Consider the following 19,535-nt stretch of genomic DNA (forward strand, 5'->3'; position numbering starts at 1 on the left):
GATCAGGTTTCATTAGAAGCCAGATTTAGGGTGAGTCCTGATGGTTGATCCATCATAAAACTTGCTCCCACCTTCCTCCATGCAAGGCTTCCTGGAGAAAAACTTAAATAAGAAGAAAGCAAGAAGGTGGGGGTAGGCAGAGGGTAGAGGTGGCGGGGGAGCCAATACAGCTGTGGGTCATTAACAACAATCACAGTCCACCAGCATGAAAGGAAGCAGAGGGTGAGTATTCCCTCTTTCTTCCTCACCCTGTAAGAAGACATCTGGACAAGGCAGTTTGGAATGAACGCTAGTAAGGGAATGTTGTTCTGTTTGAACTTATTTGAAGTCCCAGCATAGACCATACCTTTGCTTTGGCTTTGAAACTTGGGCTGGAAAACCCTGAACATAAGAGTACAGCTCTGGGTTTGCAGCGCCACGGTGTTAACCAAAATGAAAGTTCACAGCCGACAGCGTAGCTTATTCCTCTCACTGAAGGATGGAGGGGAGAGTGAGTGACTGCAGTGGCCCAGGGCTCAGTGCCAAGCTGCATTCTGTTTTGGGTTGACTAGCCAGCACTATCTTTGCTGTCTGGTAGAAATGTTAATGTGCTTATAATTATCTCTTTACACCTAAAAATCCAGCAGTAATATTTATTTAGAAATAAAAGAATCTGAAGAAAATATTTTCAAGGAAAAAATGAAGATACAAAATATAAGGTTTGTTTTGGAGTGTAAAATCTATTTATGACTTCACTTTTCCCTTTTACCTACAAAGTTTTATCTCATTCGCCTAAACCTCATTCTACCTACATGAAACTCTAAATTTAAAAAATTACAAGCAATTATAATTATTCGCTTAATGGATAAAGCAGGGCTCTACTAGTTTTAATTCATTTACCAACTCTGAATTTTATTATATTTTGAGAATACTCCAGAAATATATTCAGTGAAAACAATGTTTGTTCAAAAGCATTGATTTCAATTGACCAATTTCGTTTCTCCTTGCAGAGAAGTGATGTGTTCCTCTTTGACAGTCACACCAAGTAATATACTACAATGAAATCACATAGGAGATTCAGTGGCCTTTTATTAGGAATTGAATTGCCCTCTTATTGTTATGTTTTAGTGTAAAATATTTTTATTGAGAGTACGTGCCTACTTAGGCTATAATGAGGACCTAGTGATGTAGTGAAGATTATTTAAATAATATAAGGCTAAACACGAGCACCGTAAAAGTTAGTCCCTAGATTTCTCATAAGTTATATATTGGCCCACAATTGTTGGCCATGAAGCAACATCTTTGGGCCAATGAGTGAAGAATATGGTTCTATGCTATGGTATGTTAGATGCCCACAAATTGTCAAATATTGGAAGCCAAGCTAGCAAGTGTCATGTAATATTAGCCAAATGTAAGCATTCTCACCCAAAGAGCAATTTTGGTCTCCAAAGGATACTCTCTTTTATGTTGAACATAAAATCTCTCTTTTATGTTGAACATGCATATAATGTATGGTTGGGATCAGAGGAGTGAGGAAATGTCATGACAGTAAAAGAAAAAGATAATATTTTATGCATTTTCACCTAGGAAATAGAGTCTCCTTACAGCAACTTCTGCTTTTTTATTATTTATAGCATTATTTTTATAATCTAACATTTTTAAATGGTTATGTTGGTAGAAAGGCATAGCATAAAATTCAGTAGAGAAATAAAAAAGCAAAATTTCATGCTTGATTTTTTTAATATTACTTAAAAGAATTATTTTTGTTTGTGCTTGTTTGGATTTTAGCAATGAAGGACAGATGAAATTTTATTTTCTCAATTTTCATTTGATGTATTTATAAGGTGGTATATTTAGCCTTATTTAAGTTGATCAATCGGGGCATGCAACTAGAAAACTGCAAATGCTGCCTTGATGTTCAGAACCTTTTTGTGTGAAGGTTGACTCAGAGAATTATGTCAGTAACATTTTTTTCCTCAAGATCTAACTGGAGCATGGTTTACAAATCTCAAAACGAATCCAACAAAAATAAGCTGAAAAAAGACTAGCTGTCCTCATTTGTCCTGCTGTCCTCTTTTCAAGCTATTTTTTCCCCTGGTGGTAAAGTTTTTACTTTGGGGTTTCTAAAATGCCAGGCTGGCTGTATTTACATTTTGAATACCTAGTCATGTGGAAGCTTTAATTCTTTATTGACACAGCTTTGAATGACGTGTTTCTTTGAGAATGGTTCAAATAGAATGTTCTGTATTAACAAACAGCTGATGCTACCCCTTACATGTAAAATGTAAAGGAAAAGAAATAGCTATATGCAAGATAACAGAGTTGTTCCTTTACTGCTAGAATGATTGGTACAACTAAATGAATAGATTCATTTTAAAAATAATGTTATCAGATCATTTGTTTAGTTCCTATTGTATGTAGTATATGGCCTACCAGAGGAACGACCCTGATAGAGAAAAAAAAAGTCATTATCAAAAGAAGTTACTGCAACATAACAGAATAAAAGCAAACGGAAATCACATTAGAATCACCTGCGGTAGCTTTCCTTTAAAGGAAAGGCCAACTTGAGATAATCAAAGGGACTTTAATTATAAGGCTAAATACAAGACTAGAAGCTCTGTCTAAGAAACTGAAACAACACTTGGGAATCTGGAGTTTAGCAGTGAGTTTAAAGGAGTGGCCTGATCTCTCTCCAGCCAATACAACAAGCAAACTCACCACCCATGTGGGACTGATTTCCAGGGGTGTGGACCTTCCTGGCAACGTGGGACAGAAATCCTAGAATGAGCTGAGACTCAGCATCAAGGGATTGAGAAAACTTTCCTGACCGAAAAGGGGAAGAGTGTAAGGAGACAAAATAAAGGGTCAATAGCTGAGAGATTCCAAACAGAGTCGAGAGGTTACCCTAGAGGTTATTCTTACGCATTAAATAGATATCACCTTGTTAGTTAAGATGTAATGGAGAGGCTGGAGGGAACTGCCTGAAAATGTAGAGCTGTGTTCCAGTGGCCATGTTTCTTGGAGATGATTGTGTAATGATATAGCTTTCATAATGTGACTGTGTGGTTGTGAAAACCTTGTATCTTATGCTCCTTTTATCTGCTTTATCAACGGACAAGTAAAACATATGGAATAAAAATAAATAATAGGGGGAACAAATGTCAAAATAAATTTAGATTGAAATGCTGGGATCAAAGAGAGGGAGGGGTGGGGCATATGGTATGTATTAATTCTTTTTCTGTTTTCTTTTTATTTCTTTTTCTGCATAGATGCAAATGTTCCAACAAATGATCATGATGATGAATCTGCAAGTATGTGATGATATTGTGAATTACTGATTATGTATGTAGAACGGAATGATCAAAAGTTAAGAATGTTTGCATTTGTTTGGTGTTTTTTGGTATTTTTAAAAAAAATTTTTAAATATGTTTTAAAAAAAAAAGGAGTGGCCTGTCAGACTCTGTGAAGTAACTAGTCTGTATCACTGTTCCTTGGACCAAATTCCAACCTCAGCAATAGCTGTGTCTAACTTGAAATAACTGATTGCTACAGCTGAAGAAAACTTTCTACACAAGCCTATACTGACCCTGATGCTGAAAATTCACTTTCCCATGAAAACTGCTATGAAAAAGCTTCAGCTTCTATTCTGAATTTCATATCGAACATTCCAGGACACCCTCACCTGCTCCTCTCTTTACCCCTGCTGACTGAAATTCATATCCCATCCCCTGTTTCTGCAACTTCTTTAATGGAGACCTAGAAACACAACTTCCATGTTTTGGACACAATATTTATCTATTTAAAATCTACTCTTGGTTATTTAAGCAGCCCCTCAGAATACCCAAAACAAAACTTTTGAATCCCCCTCCACAAAACTTTTCCTTTATTAATCTTTTGCATCTCAATCAATGGCACTGTAGTGGGTTGAACAGTGGTCCCCCCAAAAGATATGTCAACCTGGAACTTAATTGGAAAAGGGGTCCTTGCAGATGTCATTAAGTTAAAGATCTCAAGGTGAGATCATCCTGGATGAAGGTAAGCCATAAATCCAATGATAAATGTCCTCAGAAGAGACGAGAAGGGGAGAAGTAGAGAGATATGTCTACAACACAAAGAATGCTAAGGATTGTCCGCAGCTACCAGAAGCTAGGAGAGTGGCTTGGAATGGATTCTCCCTCAGAACCTCAACAAGGAACCCATCCTGATGAACAACTGATTTCAAACTTTTGATTTCCAAAAACTAGTACACATTACCAGCCCTCTAATGTCTTTGCTGAAGGAGTCATCCTTGATTCTTATCTTTGGCTCATTTTTTACATCCTGTGCAACACAAATTCCTGTGGATCTACTCTCGAATGCATCTCAGGGTCAACCATCTCTATTGCCACCTCTCAAGTATAACCTCTCATCACATTCTCCTTGTACAAATGTAGTAGATTCCTCACTGGTCTCTCTGCTTCCTCTCTTGCCTCTTTACAACCCATTCTTCACAGAGCGTTCAGGGAGATTGTTTAAAACTATGCATCCTGTAATCACCCTCCTCTACTTAAATATCCCCCCTTGTCTTTCCGCTGTTCTTAGACTAAATTCCAGTCCCTTCACCATAGCCTACAAGACCCTACATGAAATTTCTCCTAACTTGCCTCTTTCACTTTATTCTGTGCTAGTCTACTTCTTGCTCATTTGAAACAGCCACAATGGTCTTCTGTTCTTACAGCATTCCAAATGTGTTGCTTCCTTTGAGCCTTTACATTTATGGGAAGAGAAAAGAACCAGATTACGAGACCAAAAAAAGGACTGTATGAAAATACTACACTTTTATCCTTTCTCATTTAGCTTCTGAGCACACCATTCTGCCCAGGCATTGCTCTTTCTAATGTCACCAGTGGATGCATTATCTTCAAATTTAATGTCCCCTTTCTTGATTTTTATCATTGTTTGGCCTTGTTGACGTAAATGGACATTCTTGTAAACTTCCTTCCTTCATAAATTATTTCCATGACTTTTGGGGGACCTTTGATTACTTGGATAATGGAGGATACTTACCATGTTAGGAATTATGCTGCCAGGGTTGCTGGGTTTTATTTCTAGCTCTGCTATTTATTAAATATCTGGCCATGAGAAAGGTACTTAAACTTTCTAAGACTCAAATTCTCTCTCCTATAAAATGAAGCAACTACTTGGTGGCCTAATGCATATAAGGGACTCAACACAGTCCCTGGCAACGAGTGAATATTAAATAAATGTGACCTATAATTATCATATGATTCAATAGGCAACTTAAAAGAGGAAAGTACTGTTGTGCAAAATCACAAGAAAGCCTGAAATGATTATTATTTGGTATGGGAGGAATGAGAAGAATCAAAGGGTTAGTCAGAGCCCATTTATTCAGTCCGTGTGCTTTATTGTTTCTCTGAACTTGAACTCCAGCTTGAGTACAATTTGCTCTCAAAATAATGACTTAAACTAGCTGATGCCAAAAAGTCCAATTTTCTGCAGGCTGCAGTTGTGATAAATTTTAAATGTGTTCTAAGAGAGTGATACATTGACCCAAATTCATTGAAGAGTTCTAATTATGCTGCTGTTTATTACCATGACAAGAGTTTTAACCACAGGATTGATATTAGAAACAAACAGAGGTTTCATTAATTTGCCATAAATTAAAAAGACCATTGGGCTTTGTTTTGAACAAAATGTGCAGCTCTAATAATAGTAGGATCATAAAAAAAGAACTCCAGGAAATATGTGGATAGACAAACATTTTTATTTACAAGGTATTTTAATTGGATAAAATGTGTTTTTCATAACAAAAAGAGATGGGTAAACTGATCAGAGATTGAGATAGGCAGTAGGACTACAGGCTTCCAAAAACTCTGAGAGAATGGCAAATTGCCCCTAAAAAGCAGATGACAGAATACTAGTTCATAGAAAAGACAGGAGGGATTCAGAAACAGGAAGTTAAAAGTTGCAAACACTCAAAACTACCTTATTGATGTCTCTTGGGGCATTTACCTTTCAGACTCCTATAGAGCTATCTCTCAGGGGGTTGGCCCTAACAAATATACAGTGTGTTTCAATATACTTCCTTCAGTCATTTGAAAATAAGAGAGAAAGGGGATTGCCAGCCATCTGCATCCACAAGGTATGGAGAGTGCTGGGCAGAGGCTCAGCAAGACCCAAAATACACCAATGATCAAGACACTGCAGTTCTCAAACACTGACTAGGTTCATGGTGGTTCCAGCTGTGTGTGCTCCACGTTCCTGTGGGTGTGAACCCATTGAAGTAGGGCCGTTTAATGACGTGACAACAGTTAAGAAGATGTGGCCCACCTCAATCAAGACACTTCTTAATTCTATTACTGGAGCCCTTTATACACTGAGTGAAATTCAGAGAGAGAGACAGAAAGTCACAGAAGGAACAGTCAGAAGCTGGACATCCACGGAACATGGAAGCGAAGGGAGAGAGCTGGAGATTGCTACCATGCACCTTGCAGGGTGATAGAGCAGCCGAGGATTTTTAGCAGCCAGTCCCAGAACGCTGGTCTTCAGAAAGAAAGCATCGCCTTGATGACACCCTGCTTTGGACTCAAAACCATGAGCGAATAAATTCTCATTGTTTAACCTTACCCATTTCATGGTATTTGCTTGAGCAAGCCTAGGAAGCTAAAACATGGTATATTCTAATGTTGCTCTAAGTTCATCTGGAGTTTCATCTTTAAAACTAGAATTGAGTGTTTCATTTTAATTTCATTAAATGCGCTAACAACAACAACAACAAAACTAACTTAAAATGGTAACATAAACAGAGCTTTCACAGTACTCTTTTATTTTTCCCTTTGTGAGTTCTCTCCTCCCACAAGGTCTTGTTTTCAGTGACAGATAATTCTTCTTTAGAGCTGGAGAAGTGTTTCTCAAGGTAGAATCTGATAGTTAATGACATCAGAATCACTGAGGGAGCTGCTAAGCATGAAGATTTCTGGGCCCCACCCTGAGTCTATGGATCCAGGTAAATCACACTGCAATTTAAGAGCCATTGGGTTAGAAAGAAATTCTTAAATATCTGAATCTCATGACAGTAAGGTCTGTGTCTTATTCATTTTTAACCCCTTAAAGTGTCAGGCAGATTTGCTGGTCTATAAGAAGCAACCAGTAATAGTTTGTTAAATAAAATAAATGAGCAGTCGTTGAATTTCAGTCACCAGAATTGATTAGGTGGCTCTCCACGTGGCCCATAAATACACTCCAGCACAATCTTTCTACCAAGCTGCACTGGAAGCACAGAGGTCTGCAAATGGAGGCGGCTATCTTAAAGTAATGTTCCACAGTCCCAGTTAAGTAATGACTATGAGGCTTTATTTTCTTTTGACTCCCAACATGAATGTCACAGTAACTTCCCTGGGAAGGGAAAAGAACCATTTTCAAGGGAAGCATATTCAATTTCATATTCGAACAGTTGATTAGGGAGTATGTATTTGATCTCAAAGGAATTAGCTAAACAGTTAGTTGTACCTTTCAGTCAACTGCTGCTTCCTAAGGGAGGATTTCTGTATAGCCTACTTTTTTATAATTTTCCTATAAAGAATTCTGTGTTACTTTTGGCCTATAAGAAAAGTTTCAATCTATGATCAATTTACTAATAGAAGTGTTAGCATAAAGCCACCTCTAATCTAATATTTGTTGCAGGACTTTATAGATTTTTCTAAGCATGACTCATAAATAGGTAAGACAGTTACAATTTAAGGTAGAGTCACTGAAGCACAGAGGAGTTAAGTGACTTGTCCAAGGTCACATAGCTGTTCAATATCAGAGCTGTGGCTAGAGCCCTGTTCATTGGCTCTTACTCCAGTTCATTTTCTACTTTGGAACATTGACACATAATAACAGACAGTCATCACCTTAGGATTGTTAGACTAACTGCAATTTGACTGCTGTGATTTTCCTCTTAGTTAAATGTCTATTTTAGGTATTTCTCTGGATCTAAATACTAAGTGACAAGAACCCACATGGGAGCAGTTTCAACCCAATAACTTTTTTTTTCCTTCTCCCTCCTATCCCTACCTTAATCTTGACAACCAAATATAAAGGAAGGGTTCTTGGGTTAAGTAATGTATGGTAAGATCAGCTTATCTCTTCTAGGCTCCTGTCACTGAGGGTGAGCCACATGTTATTCATTCATATCAGTATTTCTCTATGTTCTGGCTCTTAAGTTGAACTTAGAGCCAGGGTTAAAACTTAAGGGTTTCGAGACTCTTTAGCACGATATATCAAAATCACTACTATCTTTCCTTTTTTCTTACCTTATTTCCATCTTTTCATCTTTTATTTCTGTATTACATTAAAAACAAACAGACAAAAAACTAAAATGTGTTGGGTATATACAATAAGAAATGTAGGAAATACAAAGATAAATGAACCATGGTCCATAGCTTCAAAATATCAAAAACTCAGAAAAGAATAAATAAATTGAACAGATGATCCTAACAAAGGTATAATATGAAAATTAGTGCCAACACAATAATACATTCTTAGTAAGGAGAAATAACATCTAGTGTGAGGAATAAAAAAGTGGCTTAGTAAATGTGATGGGATTTTAAATGGATCAGAATGCAGAGAAAAGATTTGAAAGGAAACCAGAGTAGCTATAGAGTTGGGGGAAAAGATAGGGCCTATGAAGGACTTAAGTATATTCAATAAATAAAATGTATATTATATATGTGATTATATATAAACATATATAATTACAAATAATATACTTTAGATTTAAGAGATGAAATTTAATCAGAAAAAATTCTGACTAAAGTGTAGAATACTTTCAAAAGAAAGCAGGATCCTTTGCCTGAACATTCCCTAAACAACTCTGTTATAAATTCTTGCCACAGGCCGCTGTCCACAGAGCTCATACATTCGTTATACAGCAGCCAGAAGGATGATTTAAGTACACAAAGGAGATATCACTCCTTTTTTAAAATAAGGTAGTGGCTTCCCATTGCACTTAGAATAAAATTCCTCACCAAATTTGTCAATTCAGGTCGTCCAAGAACCAAATACTGGGAAGCAGTTAGGTGTAGAAGTACACTGAGGATCGATGTCTGTGAAAGATAAAGGAAGGAGATGCAGGAGTGTCCAAGAAAAACCTTCAGAGATGCAGATCTCAGACTTGTGAAAAAAGGGGGTGGAAATGGCAGGGAGAATCTCTTATTGTGAGGCAGCTCTGGCAAAGTCTCAGCCATCACAATGGAATCTCCAGAGCAAAGTTTACCTAATATCCCCACCATGGTTGATCTTGGATGAGGTCTGCCCAAGGAAATTGTGATCTTGGCTCAGAAGCTACAATGATTGCTAAAGGCACTGTATCTAGAAACTGTTAGCTAAGTATACACATTGCAGCTAGATAGCAAGTAAGTTCTTAAAGGAAAAACCTGATGCATCTCTATGGCTACCACAGTCCACCCCTTGCACTGTGCAAATTCACTTCTTCATACAGTTTCAGGAGTAGCTCCTCCAATCAGCCCCGTGGTCTAAGGGGAAACATAAGGAGGAAGGTTAGTGGGATGAGTGATAATTCCTGTTGGTGTAGTTAGTCTTGGAGACAAAATTGCTACCTTTTGTCTTCCTTCTTCATTAGCCATTCTAAATTCAGCCTCACCCTTAGTTGTCTCTTAGCTAGTTTTATTGGTTTACCTTGTGGTATAACCCAAATCCTCATTATTCATATTATCTGGTGGAATGTGTTCACTCCAGTAGCCAAGGAGCCCCCAGATATTATAAATCTTTTTTCATGGTGGGAAATACAAGACATAACAGCCTGTATTTACTTTGAAGGGAATATCCCAGCACGCCCTGACCCCTGGAGCCTTAAAAACATTGCTGGTGTGGTAGGCACCAGGATCTGCATAGAGTTTATTTTCTGCCTTCTGGAGCACATATCTTACAAAGGCATCCATCATGCCATCACGTCTTATTCCTTCTCTTCCTTCAGCTTTATGTCTGTGGTGATTTGGAACCTTACATATACCCCAGAAAAAAATTAAAACTTGTTTTAAACTTAATCCAATTCTGTGGATGTGAGCTCATTATAAGTAGGACCTTTTGATGAGATTACTTCAGTTAAGGTGGGGCCAATTTCAGTCATGATGGGGCTTAATCCTATTACTGGAATCCTTTATAAGCAAAGTGAAATTCAGACAGGTAGAGAAAAATCATAGGAAGAAAGAAGCTGAAGGTCAGTGGAACCCAGAAGAGAACGGAGAAGACAGGAGAAGCCCCCACATGTATTGCCATGTAACAGAGGAGCCAAGGAGCAAGGAGCACTTACAGCCAACCCCAAAAAGCCATTCTCTGGGGAGAAAGTATCATTGTGATGACACCTTGATTTGTGCTTTCTCTTAGCCTCAAAACAGTGAGCTAATAAATTCCATTGTTTAACCCAACCCAATTTTCACAGTATTTGCTTGAGCATCCATGGAAACTAAAACAATGGCATTGTTTTAATGGATCAGTGTGACATTCTTTGGGATGTCTAGATGGTCCAGATCTATTCAAACTATAATAGGACAGAGAATAAGCGAAATGCTGTGAATGTATATTGTTGCCTATTCTATCTGGGTGGGAGGAGGGGAAGGGATGCATTTCAGAGGCTTCTATTTAACTCTCCACTATATAACTCTCATTTCACAAGCCAAGAGCTAAATGTATGTGTACGCATGTGTGTGTGTGTGTGTGTGTGTGCACATGACATCAACATAGTGATGTAAGACATCCCCAGAAGAATCTCATCTCAGAAAGAACTAGTAAAAGGACAAATCACACTTGATGAAACTGTTGAGTATGATAGAGGCTGGAAAAGGACTCCAAAAATGGAGGATTGAAGAAAAAGACTCCAGAAAAGAAAGGAGATCTATGGCCTGGACCCACCAGTCAGGACCCTTCACCCTCACTCATTCCTGTGTCACACAGAAGCAGCATGGATGAGGAACTTCTGCCATCAGTGCAGGCCATAGAAACCCTCACAGCAGCAAGTTAAAAGCCCATGCACAGGGACCCAAGTTCACAGAGACCCAAGGCAGAACACAAGCACCTGACTAGGACATGCTTCCAAAAAGGGCCCCAGAAAATAGAAGAGACCACAGCAGATCTTTTGGCAAGTGGTAGACAGACTCAGCCTATTCTCATATTGCTGGACCACCTAAACAAAAAAATCATAACTTTATAGGTTGAGACAATCTGGGCCTCCAGGGTGGAAAACCCTAGTGGGGAAGTAAATGAAGGCAAAAAAAATCACAGAAAAAAAAGGGGGGAATGACTTGAACTTCTCTAAAGTAAGACAGGTTACAGAACTGAAAAGTGTACCAAAAAGTGGGAACAGAGTGAGGAGAGAAGTTAAACAAATCATTAGAGCTGGTGAGAGAATTCTGCACAAAAGCAAATAGAACACATCAAGGTTTCCTGAGAAGGAACATAGAAAATGAAACTTTTCCCTGGAAGGGAAACAACTGAACAAAAAACGGGCAATCTTAAAAGTTATTATGCATATTCAGGGAAAGAATCATGTGCAGAAATCTTGAGAAAATCTGAACAGTTAAACATGGACTACTTACTCTAAACTCCAGTATAAGTTGGGCCAAGCATCAAAGAAGAATCTTAACACATAGCCAATCTATAATAAAACCCTATTCAAAAAGGAGATATTGACCTTCAGGGCTAGCACATCAAAATAATCAGATACCTACACATCAGCAAAAAATTACAAGCCATACTTGTAACACGTAGTATATGGCTCAGTCAAGGGAAAAAATTAAAACTTCAGAAAAGATACTGACTTTGAAATAACTAAACAAAGAAGTTCAAACAAATCCCTTAAATCACTTCAAAGAGATGAAGGGAAATTGGGATATAAATAAACTAATGGTGGATAAAAGCTACAGGATATTAAGAAGACCACTTATGATCAAAAAGAAGAATTATAATGTTTCAAAATGCACATAACAAAAATTATGGGGATTAGAGGCATAATGGTAGAGATTAAAATACACTAGAGGCATGCACTAGCAGATGTGAATAGGAAGAAGAAAAAAATCAGTGAACTAGGGTAAAAAAAGCAATCAAAAGCATACAATCTGAAGAAGAGATGGAGAAAAGAACAGAAAATACTGAGGGGTACCTAAGGGAGCTGAGGGAAAGCAGGAAGCATACCAACATGCACCTCGTGGGAATCCCAGAGAAGGGAAAAGGAGCAGAAAGAATATTTGAGGAAATAATGGCTGAAAAAACTCCAACTTTTATAAAAGACTTACATATATACATCCAAGTAGCACAACGTACTCTAAACAGAAATTACCAAGAGACCTAATCCAAGATACATGCTATTTAGAATGTCAAATGCCAAAGGTAAAGAGATAATTCTGAAAGCAGCAAGAGAAAAGGGATTTGTCACTTGCAAAAGATCCTCAATAAGACTAAGTCCTCTTTTCTCATCAGAAACCACAGAGGTGAGAAGTCAGTGGCAGGATATATTTAAGTTACTAACTGCCAGCCCAAAATTCTTTATCTGGAAAAACTGTTCTTCAAAAATGAAGGAGAGGGGGCAGGCAACCGTGGGTCAGTGGCAGAGTTTTCACTTGCCATGCCGGATACCTGGGTTCAATTCCTAGTGCCTGCCCACGCAAAAAAAGGAGAGTTTAAAATATTCACAAATAAACAGAAACTTAGAGAGATCATCACCAAAAGGACTTCCGTACAAGAATTGCTAAAGGGAATCCTTAAAGTTGAAAGGAAAATACAGGCTTGGTGCAGTGTGAAGAAGGGAAGATTGTCAATAAATGTAACCACATGGGTAAACGCATAAGACAGTTACTACTATGTCCTCAATAAATGGCTCCACTATTTATTTTATAAGAATGAGCCATATTTCCTGATAATGGACACAAAGTCTGAAAAGCTAATGTGGGGCAATTACAAAATAAAGGGGGAAATAGAGGTATATGATAGCAGAAAACATATATGATACCAAAATTAAATTGTTATTTTTTCAAAATAGTAGGTTATGGACTTAGATTCTGTAATACAAATCCCAGTACTTAAAGAATATACAGAAACAGAAATTAGAAAGCCATCAATAATATATATCACAAAGATCAACATACAACAAGAAGCTGCAATCAAGGAAAAGAGAGATAAAAAAGACATGACATGCAAAAATGTATGGACAGAATAACTGAAGTAAGTACTGCATTTGCAATAACACTGAATGTTCATGTGTTAAACTTCCCAATCAAAAGATACTGATTGGCAGGATGGATAAAAAAGCATGATCCAACTGTATGTTATTTACAAGAGACCACCTTAAACTCAGAGACACAAACAGGTTGTGAGGAAAGAATAGAAAAAATGTTCCATGCAAATAGTAACCAAAAGAGAGCTGGGATAGCTATATGAATATTAAGTGAAAAGCTGTTATATGAGACAAAAAAAGAACACTGGAATAATGAAAGAGTCAGTCCACCAAGAAGAAATAGTGATCATGCATATAGATCACCTGAGCACAGTGCCCCAAAAAACATAAGACAAACACTGGAAAAACCGAAGGGAGAAATAGATAGCTCTATATCAATAGTTGGAGACTTCAATACACAGTTTCATCAATAGATAGAAGATCTAGAGAGAAAATCAATAAGGAAATGGAGAATTGAATATGTTGAATGAACTAGATCCAACAGATGTATACAGAACGTTGCACCCCAAAGCAGCAGGATACACATTTTTCTTAAATGCGTAAGGACTATTCTTAAGGGTACACCAGATGTTTGGTCACCAACAAGTCTAAATAAATTTAAATATATTGAAAAGCATCATCTCTGACCACAATAGAATGAAGCTGGAAGTCAATAAAATGCAAAGAGCTGGAAAAAAACACACAAATATATGGAAGTTAAATAACACATGCATAAGCAATCAGTGAGTCAAAGAAGAAATCACGAGGGAAATCAGTAAATATCTTGAGATGAATGAAAAGGAGAACACAATCTATCAAAACTTTTGGGATGCAGCAAAGTCAATGCTCAGGGGAAAATGTATAGCCCTAAATCTCACATTAAAAAAAGAAGAAAGAGCAAAATCCAAGACCTAATTGAACACCTGGAGGAGCCAGAAAAGGAACAGCAAACTAAATCCAAGGCAAGCAGAAGGAGGGAAATAACAAAGATTAGAGCATAAATAAATAAAAGAGAATAAAAAAGAGAGAGAGATCATAGTGAAACCAAAAGTTGCTTCTTTGAATAAATCAATAAAATTTACAAACCCTTATCTAGACTGACAAAGAAAAAAGAATAGAGAAGATGCAAATAAATAAAATCAGGAATGAGAGGGGAAACTTTACCACTGACCCCATAGAAATGAAACCGTCACAAGAGAATAGTTAGCTACTGTATGCCAACAAGTTAGATAACTAGATGAAATGGGCAAATTCCTAGTAAACACAAACAACCTACACTGACTCTAGAAGAAATAGACCTCAGCAGACAAATTACAAGTAAAGACTGAAACTGAGTCAGTCATCAAAGACCTCACAGCGAAGAAAAGTCCAGGACCAGATAGCTTCAGAAGTGAATTCTACCAAACATTCCAAGAAAAATTAGTACCAACTCTGCTCACACTTTTCCAAAAATTGAACAGAAGGGAACACTCCCTAACTCATTCTATGAAGCCATCATCACCCTAATGCCAAAGCCAGATAAAGATATTAAAGATACAAGAAAACAAAGTTAACAGACCAATTTCTTTTTTGAATATAGATACAAATATCCTTAACAAAATACTTGAAAATTGAATCCAGCAGCACATTAAAAGAATTATTCATTATGATCAGGTGGGTTTTATTCCAGGTTTGCAGTGTGGTTCAAGAAAATAAATCAATGTAATACACTTTATATTGATATAAAGCTTATAGCCTATATGCCAATTCTTTTCATATACCCCAGTAACGCTCCTTTGTGCTTTTTTTCCTTCCTTACTAGATCTCATCCAGGATCATATATTGCATATAGTTCTCACTGTCTCTTTAGTTGCTCTTTCTTTCTTTTTTATTTTTAATCATTGGAACATATATATAGCATAAAGTTTCCCATCACAACCACTCCCAAGCATACCACTAAATGTGATTAACCATATTCGCAATGTTGCAGTATCCTCACCACCCTCCATTACTAAGACTTCCCTATCTCCTCAAAGAGAAACCCTACATCATTATGCATTAACTCCTGATTCTCCCTACTCCCCACCCCTGGCATTCTGTACTGTCACTTTGACCTTCAAATTCTCTTTGTATTTTGATATTTTCTTTTTACTCACCATGAGGCTTAAATTTAACATCCTAAATCTATAATCATCTCAGTTTCTTAGATACCAAGCCCATCTCCATAGTATATAAAAACTATATTTCTATGCCCTTCTGTCCTCCCACCTTTATATAATTCTTGTCACAAATTGCAAGCTTGTACATTATGAGTCCAAAACCACTGATTTATAATTACATTTATGCATTTGCCATTTCGATACTGTAGGAAGAAAAAGTAGTTATAAATCAAAAATAAAACTACTGATATTCATACTCATTTATATCATTACTTTTACTGATGATCTTTATTTTTTTATGTGGTTTTGATCTGTTTTCCAGAGTGCCTTCCTTTCAACCTGCAGAACTCTCTTTAGCATCTCATGTAGGCCCAGTGATTTAGTTTATCAGCTGCTAAAAACAACATTATACAATGGGTTAGCTTAACATCAGGAAGTTATTGACTCACAGTTTCAGAAGCTAGAAGGCTTTCTTCCTCCCAGGAGGGTATCTGGCAATCTTTGTGATTCCTTTGTGTTTCTGTCACATGGCAATGTACACAGTGGCATCTTCTCCTTTCTTATTTTATCCAACTTTCTTTGCTTTAAGGATGCCCACCATATTGGATTAACCGTCATCCAATTTGGGCTCACCTTCAAAAATCCTATTTACAAATTGGTTCACACCCATAGGGCCAAGGGTGTGACATGAGCATGCTTTCTGTGAACATATTTCAATCCTCAACAATTTGACTAGTGGTGATGAACTCCATCAACTTTTGTCTATCAAGGAAAGTCTTGATCTTTCCTTCATTTGTGAAACACAGTTTTGCCAGATATAGAATTCTTGGTTGGCAAGTTATTGCTTTCAGTACTTTAAATATGTCATCCTACTGCCTTCTTGCCTCCATGGTTTACAATAAGAAGTTGGAATTTAATCTTGTTGAGGTCTCCTTGTACATGACATGTTACTTCTGTCATACAGCTTGCTGAATTCTCTGATGATCTTTGGCATTTGGCAATTTAATGATAATGTATTACAGTGTGGTTTTATATGGGTTTATCCTGTTTGAGTTTATTGGATGAGTATATTCATGACTTTCATTAAGTTTGGGAAGCTTTCAGACATTATTTCTTGAATATTCTCTCTGCTCCTTTCCCTTTTTCTTCTCCATCTGGGATTCCCACAATGTGTATATCAGTATACTTGATGGTGTCCCTTAGGAGGCTCAGACTCTGCTTTTCTATATTCTTCATTCTTTCTGCTGCACAGACTGGATGAGTTCAGTTGTTTTATCTTCAACTTCACTGATTCTTTCTTCTGCCAGCAACCATCTGCTATTGAACCCATCAAAGGGTATTTAATTTCTGTTACTGTGGCCTTTGGTTCTGTTTGTTTCCTTTCTATAATTTCCATCTCTATATTGATAATCTCTTTGAGTTCATTTATCATTTTTCTATTTTTTTGAGCCCTATTGTAGTGAATAAGCTCACCACTACAGTGCTGCTGATGCTAATGTGAAAGCAATCAGAAATTTTACCTATTGGTACTATGTTTTCTGTGGGATTTTCTGATATCTTTCATCAAATTTAGGAGTTCATTTCAATTCATAATTTGCTAAAAAATATTGTATCATAAAGTGGTATTGGATTCTGTAAAATGCTTTTTCTGCATCTATTGGAATTATCATATGGTGTTTTCTTCTTTATTCCATTAATATTCCATCAATATTGATATGGTTGGATTTAGTTATACCTTTTTACTATTTGGTTTTTGTTTTTCCTCTTTGATTTTTTTGTTCCTCTGATGCTCCTTTCCTGCCTAATTTTGAATTAATTAATCTTGTAAGAATTCAGTTTTAATTTATCAATTGGCTTTTTAACTATTCCTCACATTATTTATTTAGTGGCTATTTCAAGAATTACAGTACACATCTATAAATTTTCACACTAAAGTAAAGTTAATATTGTACCCCTTATTGTAAATTGTAAAAACCTTTCAAGCATGAAGGTCCCTCTTACCCCCTGAATTTCATCCAAACTTTATGGTTTATAGTAATATTCTACATATGTTTTAAAGACCAGAATCAAGTGCTAATTTTTAATTTAAATTCCTTATGTATTTTAAAGAATTTATGGGAAAAAATATTCTTATATTTGTCCACACACTATTACTGATGGGTTTCATTCTTTCCAGAAGATATGTTTCCATCTGGTTTTATTTCCCTTCATTCCAGTTTGTTTCCTAGGCTACTTAAAGCAAATACATGAAATGGTTCAACTTGAACAATGGGAATTTATTAGCTTTCAGTTTTGAGGCTTATAAAATATTCAAATCAAAGCAGCATTAAGGTGATACTTTCTTCCTGAAGACCAGCTATTGGTGATCCTTGGCTTCTCTGCCACTGGATAAGGCATATGGTGACATCTGCTATTGTCTCTCTGCTCTCCTAGGTGTCATTGATTTCAGCTTCTTGCTTCCAGGGCTATTTCTCTCTCTATGTATTCCTTCTGTTTATAAAGGACTCCAGTAATAGGATTAAGACCCATCCTGAATGAAGTGGATCACAACTAAATTGAAGTACTCTTATTAAAAGGCTCCACCCACTAAAGGTCTCTCATCCACAGGAATGGTTTAAGAGAACATGGTCCTTTCTAGGGTACATATATAATGGGGTACGTAACAGCACATTCCACCTCTCCCCGCCCAAAGCATGTATTCCTATATGCAAAATGCGTTTATTCCATCACAATATACCAAAGGCCTTAAGCCATTTTAGTAACAATATTAGGTACCGTTTCATCAAAATTTGTCCTAGGTGTGATCTGTCCTGATGCACAATTCCCCTCCATTTGTGGACCTGTGAAATCTAGAGAACAAGATATCTGCTTCCAATGTACAGAGGAGAGACAAGCATAGGGCCAACATTACCATTCCACAGGGTAAAATTAGAGGAAAAACTGGGATCACAGTTCCAAAACAATTCCAAAACCCTGTAGGACATACTTCATTAGATTTCAAGGTCTTAGAGTCACCTGCATAACTTTGTCTTCTGGGCCTAATGGAGCAATAGCTCCAACTCTTCCAAGTTCTTACATGGTAGCCATGCTCTCCTGGAACACTGTAGTAAAGGCTCTCAATTCTTCAAGCATCAAGATGGCAGCCAGACTTTCCACAATCCTTGAGGCATCTGAGAAACCGGGAGTAGTGTCACTCTTTATGAACAATAGGACAGAAAGCCCACCACCCTCTCCAAGTGGCAGGGCATACTCATCTTTTCATACATTTGGAAGGGTCTACTTTCTTGGTCTGACCTCTTGGGTCCAGACCTCATCTTCCATGGTCCTGCTCTTGAAGTTACTTTCCTTCATTCTACCCATTTTCTGTCCCTTTTAGTCCAGGCTGGTAGTGGTTGCTTTCATAAAGATCTCACAAAACATTTGTTGATTTTGCATGTAGTACACATAGATCCAGTACATGATACAGTAGGACTTTCCACAGATCCTCCCTAGGTAACTACAGCTCCTTCCTGACTTGAAGTAAAAATGCCTGATTGGATCCATGGTCGGTTACACCCTCACGTGGAGGTATTCTCTGTTGACTCACTTTCCAGAAGCTCATAACTTCTGTTTCTGTGTGCCCTGGTGTTCAATTCTCAGCTTTCCTCTTGCATTATATTATAAACTGCAAGGAGAAATCAGGCTTCCTTTTCCACACTTACCATAGAAATCTCCTCAGCTAAATATCCAAGCTCATCACTCTCAAATCCTGTCTTCCATCTGATATCAGATATCAATTTTACCAAGTTCTCTGCAACTTTAAAATGAGGGTCACCTTTCTTCCAGTTTCCAATAACACCTTCATCATTTCTGTCTAAGGCCTCAGTGGAAGAAATGTGGATCACCCACATTTCTACCAACAATCTCTTCAAAGCAATCTAGGCATTTTCTACCAAGCACCCCACAATTTTTTCAGCCTGTTTTCATTACCCAATTCCAAAGCCACATGGTGGTATTTGCAGTAGAAGAGCCCCACTCTTCTGGCACCAAAATGTGGTCTAGTTTCCTAGGCTTCTTAAACAAAATACAATGAAATGGTTCAGCTTAAACAATAAGAATTTATTAGTTTACAGTTTGAAGACTAAGAAAATGTCCGAAATAAGGCATCATCAAGGCAATGCTTCCTTCCTGAAGAATGGTTCCCAGTGATCCTTGGCTCCTGTGTTGCA

At 37.2% G+C, this 19,535-nt stretch overlaps 1 long non-coding RNA gene across 1 annotated transcript in view; it reads left to right on the forward strand.

Annotated features, from left to right (window-relative positions):
• Positions 1–19,535, forward strand: part of LOC143678974 (uncharacterized) — a 32,816-nt gene continuing 13,281 nt past the window's right edge. Inside the window, exons 1-2 of the long non-coding RNA XR_013173508.1 lie at positions 1–222; positions 3,249–3,290. This is a non-coding gene — a long non-coding RNA (uncharacterized LOC143678974). The remainder of the gene's footprint in view (positions 223–3,248; positions 3,291–19,535) is intronic.

This window comes from Tamandua tetradactyla, chromosome 4, assembly GCF_023851605.1.
Source record: "Tamandua tetradactyla isolate mTamTet1 chromosome 4, mTamTet1.pri, whole genome shotgun sequence".
NCBI lineage: Eukaryota > Metazoa > Chordata > Mammalia > Pilosa > Myrmecophagidae > Tamandua > Tamandua tetradactyla.